Source organism: Rhinoderma darwinii, chromosome 4 (assembly GCF_050947455.1).
Source record: "Rhinoderma darwinii isolate aRhiDar2 chromosome 4, aRhiDar2.hap1, whole genome shotgun sequence".
In the NCBI taxonomy this organism is placed as follows: domain Eukaryota; kingdom Metazoa; phylum Chordata; class Amphibia; order Anura; family Rhinodermatidae; genus Rhinoderma; species Rhinoderma darwinii.
Genome location: NC_134690.1, coordinates 103829197 through 103838902, shown reverse-complemented (window position 1 = coordinate 103838902; position 9706 = coordinate 103829197). Strand labels below are relative to the sequence as shown.

General features: G+C 40.0%; 1 long non-coding RNA gene across 1 annotated transcript; it reads right to left on the bottom strand.

Annotated features, from left to right (window-relative positions):
* Window positions 1-8004: 8004 nt before the first annotated feature.
* LOC142760807 (uncharacterized) lies at window positions 8005-9063 on the bottom strand. The gene is made up of 3 exons (XR_012883411.1): window positions 8950-9063; window positions 8586-8720; window positions 8005-8432 (listed from the first exon to the last, which is right to left on the bottom strand). It is a non-coding gene; the product is annotated as an uncharacterized LOC142760807 (long non-coding RNA).
* Window positions 9064-9706: the final 643 nt, after the last annotated feature.

Below are 9706 nucleotides of genomic sequence, written 5' to 3'. Positions count from 1 at the left end.
GCAACACTTTCCAGGGGAAGTTCCCCAAACTGGCAAGAAGGGAAAAAGTCAAAAGAGGTGCAAAGTCTGCTATAAGAGGGCTATAAGGGATGACACAATATATCAATGTGACACGTGTCCCGAATAACCAGAGCTCTGTATAAAAGTGTTTTAAAATTTATCATACATCCCTTGGTTTATAATTTACCCCAATTTTACTTACCCTGATGCACTCCGCACAGCTTATCCCCCCTCGTCTTTCCCCTCTGAGCCCTGCTGTGTGCCCAGGCAGCTGATAACAGCCACATGTAGGGTATTGCCATACCCGGGAGAACCCACATTACAGTTTATGGGGTGTAGGTCTCCGGTCAAAATGGTCACTACACCTCTAGATGAATGCCTTAAGGGTGTAGTTTTTAAAACGGGGTCACTTCTTGCGGGTTTCAACTGTACTGGTACCTCAGGGGCTTCTGCATACATGACTTCGCACTAGAAAATCCCGAGTAGGCCAAATGGTGGTCCTTTCCTTCTGAGCCCTCCCATGGGCCCAAACGGCAGTTTATCACAACAAATGGGGTATTGCTGCACTCAGAACAAATTGCGCAACAGAATGGGGTATTTTGTTTCTTGTGAAAATAAGAAATTTTCAGCCAAAACTACATATTATTTGACAAAAATAATTTTGTTTTCATTCCCAGCCCAATTCAAATAAGTTCTGTGAAGAAACTATGGGGTCTAAATGGTCACATTACCCATAAATGAATTCCTTGAGGGGTGTAGTTTCCAAAATGGGGTCACTTCTGGTGGGTTTCCATTGCTTTGATACCTCTGGGGCTCTGCAAATGTGACATGGCACCCGAAAACCAATCCAACAAAATCTGTACTCCAAAGAACACACAGCGCTCCTTCCCTTCTGAGGCCTCCCATGGGCCCAAACGGCAGTTTATCACCACAAATGGGGTATTGCCGCACTCAGGACAAATTGGGCAACAAAATGGAGTATTTTATTTCTTGTGAAAATAAGAATTTTTGAGCAAAAATGACATCTTATTGGAAAAAATATATTTTTTTTAAATTCCCAGCCCAATTCAAATAAGTTCTGTGAAGAAACTATGGGGTCTAAATGGTCACATTACCCATAAATGAATTCCTTGAGGGGTGTAGTTTCCAAAATGGGGTCACTTCTGGTGGGTTTCCATTGCTTTGATACCTCTGGGGCTCTGCAAATGCGACATGGCACACGAAAACCAAACCAGCAAAATCTGTACTCCAAATAACACACAGCGCTCCTTCCCTTCTGAGGCCTCCCATGGGCCCAAACGGCAGTTTATTGCCACAAATGGGGTATTGATGCACTCAGGAGAAATTGGGCAACAAAATTGAGTATTTTGTTCCCTGTGAAAATAAGAAATTTTGGTAAAAAATTACATCTTATTGGAAAAAATGTCATTTTTTTAATGTCACAGCCCAATTGAAATAGGTGCTGTGAAAAAACTGTGCGGTCAAAATGCTAACAACAACCATAAATGAATTCCTTGAGGGGTGTAGTTTCCAAAATGGGGTCACTTCTGGTGGGTTTCCATTGCTTTGATACCTCTGGGGCTCTGCAAATGCGACATGGCACCCGAAAACCAATCCAACAAAATCTGGACTCCAACAAACATATAGCGCTCCTTTCCTTCTGAGCCCTCCCATGGGCCCAAACGGCAGTTTATCACCACAAATGGGGTACTGCCACACTAAGGACAAATTGGGCAACAAAATGGGGTATTTTGTTCCCTGTGAAAATAAGAAATTTTGATCACAAATGACATTTTATTGGAAAAAATTAAATTTTTTTCATTTCAGAGCCCAATTCAAATACGTGCTGTGAAAAAAATGTGCGGTCAAAATGGTAACAACAACCCTAAATGAATTCCTTGAGGGGTGTAGTTTCCAAAATGGGGTCACTATTGGGGGATTCCTACTGTTTTGACACCTCAACACCTCTTCAAACCTGGCATGCTGCCTAAAATATATTCTAATAAAAAAGAGGACTCAAAATGCACTAGGTGCTTCTTTGCTTCTAGGGCTTGTCTTTTAGTCCACGAGCGCAGTAGGGCCACATGTGGGACATTTCTAAAAACTGCAGAATCTGGACAATACATATTTAGTAGTGTTTCTCTGGTAAAACCTTCTCTGTTACAGAAAAAAAAATGAATAAAATTGAAATTCAGCAAGAAAAATGAAATTTGCAAATTTCACCTCCACTTTGCTTTAATTCCTGTGAAATGCCTGAAGGGTTAAAAAACTTCATAACTGCTGTTTTGAATACTTTGAGGGGTCTAGTTTTTAAAATGGGGTGTTTTATCAGGGTTTCTAATACATAGGCCCCACAAAGCCACTTCAGAACTCAAGAGGTACCTTAAAAAAAAGGCTTTTGAAATTTTCTTAAAAATATGAGAAATTGCTGTTTATGTTCTAAGCCTTGTAACGTCCAAGAAAAATAAAAGAATGTTCAAAAAACGATGCCAATCTAAAGTAGACATATGGGAAATGTGAACTAGTAACTATTTTGGGTGGTATAACCGTCTGTTTTACAAGCAGATGCATTTAAATTCTGAAAAATGCAATTTTTTCAAAATTTTCTCTAAATTTTGCCATTTTTCACCAATAAACACTGAATATATCGACCAAATTTTACCACGAACATGAAGCCCAATGTGTCACGAGAAAACAATCTCAGAATCGCTTGGGTAGGTTTAAGCATTCCGACGTTATTACCACATAAATTGAAATATGTCAGATTTGAAAAATGGGCTCTGAGCCTTAAGGCCAAAACTAGGCTGCGTCCTTAAGGGGTTAATGCCTCTACTAGACAGCGTCTGGACCATTTAAAAATACCAATTATGTATAGTTTATTTGTTTGTTTATATATTTTTATTAATAAGAAAGGACTGATAAGGGAAAAAGTGGGACTTTTACTTTTATTACTTTTAAAACTTTTATTTTCTTATTTTTACACATCTTTTTTTAACTTTTTTTTTACTTTATTACTTTGTCCCACTAGGGGACTTGAGGGCAGGAGGCCCTGATCGCTATTCTAATACACTGCACTACATGCGTAGTGCAGTGTATTAGAACTGTCAGCTACTCACTGACAGCAAGCATAGTGGGTCCTGACGTTGTCAGGACCCACTAGGCTTCCGTCTATGACATAGCCGGACGCCATTGTTTGGTGTCCGGTTGCCATAGTCACCATCGCCGGCCGCTATCGCGTAGCAGGCCGGCGATGGCAGCTTAACCCCTAAAAAGCCGCGATCTCTATAGAACGCGGCTTTTAAGGGGTTAATCAGCGGGGACACAGCGATCGGTCCCCGCTGTAGGAGCTGTGACAGCTGCTGAACAAGACAGCAGCGTCACAGCTCCTGTATGTGTCGGGAGGACGGCCGAAACGGCCGTTACTCCCGAGACGTACTATTACGGCATGGAGCGCGAACGATACAGCTGCCATGACGTAATAGTACGTCAAGGAGCGGGAAGGGGTTAACAACAATTGTAGATGGCACATTTAACTCCGCCATGGAACCCAGAAAAGTGTTACAACCGGCAGGTGCTTTGCTTGCGGTAATGTTACGGTTCTGTGTAACAGTGCGGATTAAGTCCAGTATATTAGAGCCTGGTATAACACTGCCTTTATAAACAAATTCACCTTTGTCATTCCAGGATGTAGTCTGCTTGGCTTGTGACATTTTACCGAGTAACAATGTAGTATTTTTCTTATAGCGGTCGTTTACAGAGCTAATAATCTCACTAATCACAGGATCGGCGATGTCCAAAGATTTCAACGGGGGAGATTGTAAAGGCGGTGGCATTGTTGGGTCAGATACTTCAGGAGGCATTAAAAGAGTTAAGCTCGTCTTTTCCTGCTTAAGTTGCTTAGCATGCAACAAGTATTTCTGGAGCACAGTTGAATACCGCTTGATCTTTTCATCTTCTGATAAATTGCTTTTTTGAAGTATCTCAGAAATTTCTGAATCGAGTCTTTGTGTAAACGAAATATGTTTGTCGTCGTTATTGATAGAATTTCTCTGTAAACGCTCCAAATCGTGTTTAGGAACCATGTACATTTTCTCTGCATATTCCATTATCGGTTAGTCAGAAGTCCAGTCAACAGAGGTATAGCAAAACCCAGCAGGGAGCCAATAAAACCGCCCGACTGCTTCACAAGGCGCTTACGCTTGGCAATTGAGCATTTCCTGTTGCTTAGGGTTTTTATAACATTACGCCACTTTTTGAGAATACCTACATGGCGTGGTTTTAAGGGTATTTTGCCTTTTAGCACATTGAGAGCTATTTCGCATATAGCAGTTACCAAATCATTCGAAGCCCCGCACAAAATAGTCTTTCTTTGATGCGGCGCTGCGCTCATTAGAGCTTTTAAGCTCTGCCAATTGCGACGTATCCGCTCAGACATACCTACAGCCTTTAAAGGATCTTACACGAATGAATATATCCCAGAAAGTCAGCGCCTTTTAGATTTTCCTTTATAAACATATAAAGAGGGCGTGTCAGGCGGGAAGAGACCTGTTCTTAAACGGTACTCATCAGGAGTTGCAGCCCTTAAATCCACCAGTAAATAACCGTAGGATTTATGGGTAGCGTCTTCAAAAGCCTCTAAAAAGAACTGTGACTTTCCAGGGTACATTTGGTGGGCTAAAGTTGTTATTTGTAGTTTGTCCCTGGGGTTTTTAAAATGAACCATATACTTTGTGTTTAAATTAATTGTGCGACTGCTTTTACCTTGACAACATATATTCTGTACTAGGTACATGATGCTGAGGTTTCTGTGGTGCACATACTTGGTGAATGCGTTTTCAAGCTCAGAGCTATCGCCGGCAACGTCCATCAGGTCATCAACAATGGTTAAATTAACTTTACTAGGCGGAAACAAATCATCATCGTTAAAAGATTGTGGCAGCCCCTCCCTAAAGTGAATATTGGGTATTGTACGTAATAAATTGTCATACAAAGGCTGCCAGCAAGAATAAAACCATACGATGTTATCAGGTCTATGCGACAATGCCGCTCTGTCGTTGTGTAAAAGTTGCATAACAAAATAGCTCTTACCTGAATTAGAGGGGCCAGACAGTATGCATGAAAATGGATGTTGTAGTCTTACATCCATTACAATAAAAACTCAATAACCAAAAGGTATAGTGGTAAAGTCGGATTTGAAAATACGTTTGGTGTATACAAATTTCTGTGTTTTCTGCAAAGGTCGTGTCTCTATCTGCCAATGCCGTTTATTTCTGACAATGCCCGTCTGACGAACCACAATTTTTTTTTGTTCCTCGGGGTCAGGGTGTAAAGGATAGTCCAACACTAGCTCTTTTAAGCTGTCAAAGTTAATGAGCTCCACATTGGCGGCGTTCAGGGTTATGCCTCTCACTTTTAGAGTCGTCTTACCAGTCGTTAATTTGTATCCGTAACTCTTGGGGCCTGCAGATACATATTCTGTAATGTAGGTGTTGTTAGGCAGCTCACTAGTCAGGTCACCTAGATAATCACCCAACGGCGGATTCCAGTCATCCTTTTTGCTGACAAAAATAACAGAGTCAGTATCATGGTAGAGACATCTCTCTTGCAGGGCGTCCAAAACATTGTACAACTCTAGGCGAGCATAAGCGGTCGTTAAGCAAGCAATGAAAACATTTGTATTACGCGCCAAGCTAGGACTAGCTTGTGCGTTCTTCCAACTGATCATTGCTGTCTCATCATCTAAAAAATCCAATGAAGACACCTCGTATTGTGGCAAAAATCTGTAGGCAAAAAGCACATCAGGGTTTGTCACAATACTTGTGTTTAGTAAATTAGAAACTTGACCAAATTTTCCCCACAAAGAGTTTAGAAACAGTTTTGCAATCTGTCTTTTGGCCGGATTAACCTCTATTTTTTCTTTACGCAGTGTCAAGTTCACCAGCAGCGTTAAATTTAGTAGTCGTTTTTTTTGTCATGTCAATTATACTGTTTCTGTAACATAAGCATGCCTCTTTTAGAATTTTAACATCCTGAATACAGTATTCTTTAAGCTCAGTCTGAAAGTCGAATACGTAGTTTTGGTTATCAGCGTACCAAGCCATGAATTTCACTTTCTCATCAGGCATCATGGCTTCAAAACCATACTGGTCTACAGACGGCATAGTACCAATGTAATTTTGATTAGCCACCTGGTTAAAAAAGTGTGGGAAATAACCTTTGGAGCCTGTGAAACCCAACGCCTGTGGTAGCTTAATAAGACTCATGGGCAGGAAATTTAAAGAGTCGATAAACCTAATTCCTAAATCAGCCACTGTGACACAAAGTAATTTACCACCTCTGGCAAGTAAGTCAATTTAAATTTTTTCTTTGACGAGTTGTTTTACGACAAAGTAAACATCATACCGTCCGGCATTATGAGCTATAAACGTGTAGCCACGGAAAGCAGTGTCGATGAATTTTTTAACAAAATCCTCCAAACACGTTAAGCCCTGAAATTCCCAGGACTTCTCCCCAACTAACGGTAACGCGTATACGTAATTAGGTACATGTATACCTGTCTCCTGCATACACTCAAAGTCATAAAAAATGTATCTTTCCGTCGTTTCATCCGCCGTGATTTTTCTCAAATAACAAACGTGCCCTTCAAAAGTGTCAATCACGGCGTAGCAAATTTGACATTTTAAACCTACACACTCGTGTTTGTTTATCTTAGAAACGTATTTGCCGCACAAATCGCAGTATTCCTTAAGTTTACAATCTATTTTTTTCAGGCGGACAAGATTTGTATGGACCTTTAAACAGTCGTGTGAACGGCAAAATGTACGACAACTGGGGCACCTAGGAGACATACCCTTTTGCCTCAACACATGTCTTTCTTTGACAAGCTTTACAAAAATAACGGCATGAATGGTCATTTTTGTGATGAAAAGGTGTGTGGCAATAGTCGCAAAAGTAGTTAAAGCCAAAGAACGCTTTTACGTTTTTGATGCCGTAGTAATGCTCTGCATCATGTAATAGAAACAGAACTTTGTCTTTGCAGTAAGTTTCATTGTGGAAACACTGCCATTCACCCTGGTGATAATAGATCTTAATGGTCACATTCAAATGCTTCTCAAACGCAGGGATGTCGCTAAAACTGACTAACCTGTCATCGGGTATGCCCAAAGACCTATGAATTTCGGAGGCCCTAGCCAACAATACAGAGTCCGCAACATTTTCGGTGTCTAAAAGGGCACAGAGACTGGCAGCCAGACATAAATTGTTATCTGCGTTGTAGAAAACATAGAGCCAACGTCTCTTTGTTTTAATAATTCGGCTGTAAGGGGTCGATCTGAGCCGTCGGCGTGTCATAACCCCGCCGACTCTGTTTCTAACAATTGTAACAACCAGTCTTAATGTCCCATTCCCAATAAGTTCAGCGTTACTCTGCAGTGTATTGACCACGGCGTTCAAAAATGACTCTGCATCAAAGGCTTCTATGTTTCTTTTGTTAGAATACAAAGGATTCCTGAGGCCGTCGCCTGCTAGTCTTAACTGAACAAAGTCGTTGTGTCCCACATCAGCCCTCAGTCGGTTTAAGAGTTCCTGAATAGCGTTACGCACACCCCGGAGGGCCAGAGCAAAGGACGGTAAAACGGTCTATATTCGCAAATCTGAAGTGTTGATGATGCTCAACAGCACTAAAATTGCTAACAGCCCTACGGTACTGGTTGATGAGCTCCAAAAATACAGGCTCTTCTGCAGCACCGTTGGGGTTATTTAATTCATGTTGTACAGGTACTTCAACAACATGCTCTGGCTCAGGAGACTCTTGGCGTACGGGTGATGCAGCTGGTGTGGTTTCATTATGTGTAGGAGGTGTTAGAGAGCCTGCCTCTAAAGACAAAAAATTCTCAGGAGTATTTACCTCAGGGGTATTTACTCTGAAAGCCGCCTCTTCGTCAATATTTTGTATACTGTATGCCCCTTTTCGACGTCTAAGACGATTAAGGGTATTTACCGCTTTCTTTACAGATTTACGATACAGGTGGTTCGTTGTTTTTACCACACCATACCGATAGGTCGTTGGTCGTATGCGTGTCGTAACCCGCTCTCTACGCCATTTAAGGCCTTTCCCAGACATATCTAGTCAGAATTATTTTAGTGCTTTTAAACCTTTGTTGCCATTGCATAAATTCATAGGGTACTGACTCCCGAGATATGTTTAGTTGTGTTGCATTTGTTTCACTTGTAGTCATTGATTTACCATATCGTGTCTGTACAGATTCACAATCATAGGTCTTTTTTGCGTAATTTCGGATCACCGATGGCCGCTCTAGAAGTTTCCCCCGTAGGCTTTGAGGCGTAGACTGCCGATGTTGATAGCTTTTCGTTATCACACTGTCGGTTGAAATCAGAATGTCTAGCGTTGGTTGCTAAAGGCCGCCTTGATTCTGTAGAGCCAATACATATAAAATTAGTTCATACTAGGAAAACGGAAAGCAGAGAGTGGTGTGTGCTAAAGCTTGCGATGCTCCTGTAGTGCTCATATACATTTAAACAAATAAAATGCGTTCATAGTAGGCAAAAAGTATATAAGAAATTACTTGGTTTATGCGTTGCGGCCCCCTCAGACTTTGCAGTAATCAAGCTGATGTTAAAGAAGGTCGCCGATCCTTTTTTCTCAGTGCCCACAATCCCCTCTGAACGTCTAGCATTGTGTGCCAAAGACAGTCTTGAAGCTGCAGATAGAATACACATAAAATTAGTAAATAATAGGCAAACGGTAAGTATAGTGCTGCGTGTTAAAGACAGACAAGCCCCTGTTGCTTGATTATACATTTAAACGTTTAAAATTAGTTAATAGCAGGGTTAAAAATAAAAATAAAAATAAAAAAAATAAATAAAAATAATTTAAATAAAAAATTAATTCATTAGAAATAAAAAATAAATAAATATATCAGAACTTACTTGGTTTATCAGTTACTGCACCATGTAATTTTACAGACTTTGCAGTAACCAAACTGGTATTAAAAAAATGTTGCACGGCTTATTTTTGTCCGTTCCCGCAAGCCCGTGACCTGCTTTAATAGTTCTCTCGCCGTTTTGAGCCTGAAACAGATAGCCTCGTTTATATATAATAACCCAAAAGATGTTAGATTTTTTTAGTTTAGCCCTCTAGCGGCGGTTTAAAAAGACATTTAGATAATTAACAGTGACGGCTTATTATTATTCTATTAGCATTATATATATATATATATATATATATATATATATATATATATATATATATATATAAAATAACATTTAACGGCTGTTAAAAATGACAGTTAGCGACTTTACCGTCATGATTTTTTATTTTTTTTTAGCCTGTTATTACAGGCTATTATCAGATAAATAATATATACAAGCGCCTCTACAAAATCCTAAATGACAAGTTCAAAATTTGTAGCATTTAAAACACACAGTTGGGTTTATACATTGAAAACTAACCCCCATCATCTATCTTGTGAGTCTAAGCCTATCTACAACATGCATAATACAGCAATAACACATTTAAACCTTTTAAAACCTTTAAGCGAAAGTCACAAAAATAGTCAATATTTGTAAAAGCAATAACTTTCAGCCACATAGTATAAAAATTATAGACCTGTAATCAAGAGCCCCTACAAAATTTGTCATTGAAAATAATAATGAGTATCAATGTTTGCTGTCAGCACCGGGAGTC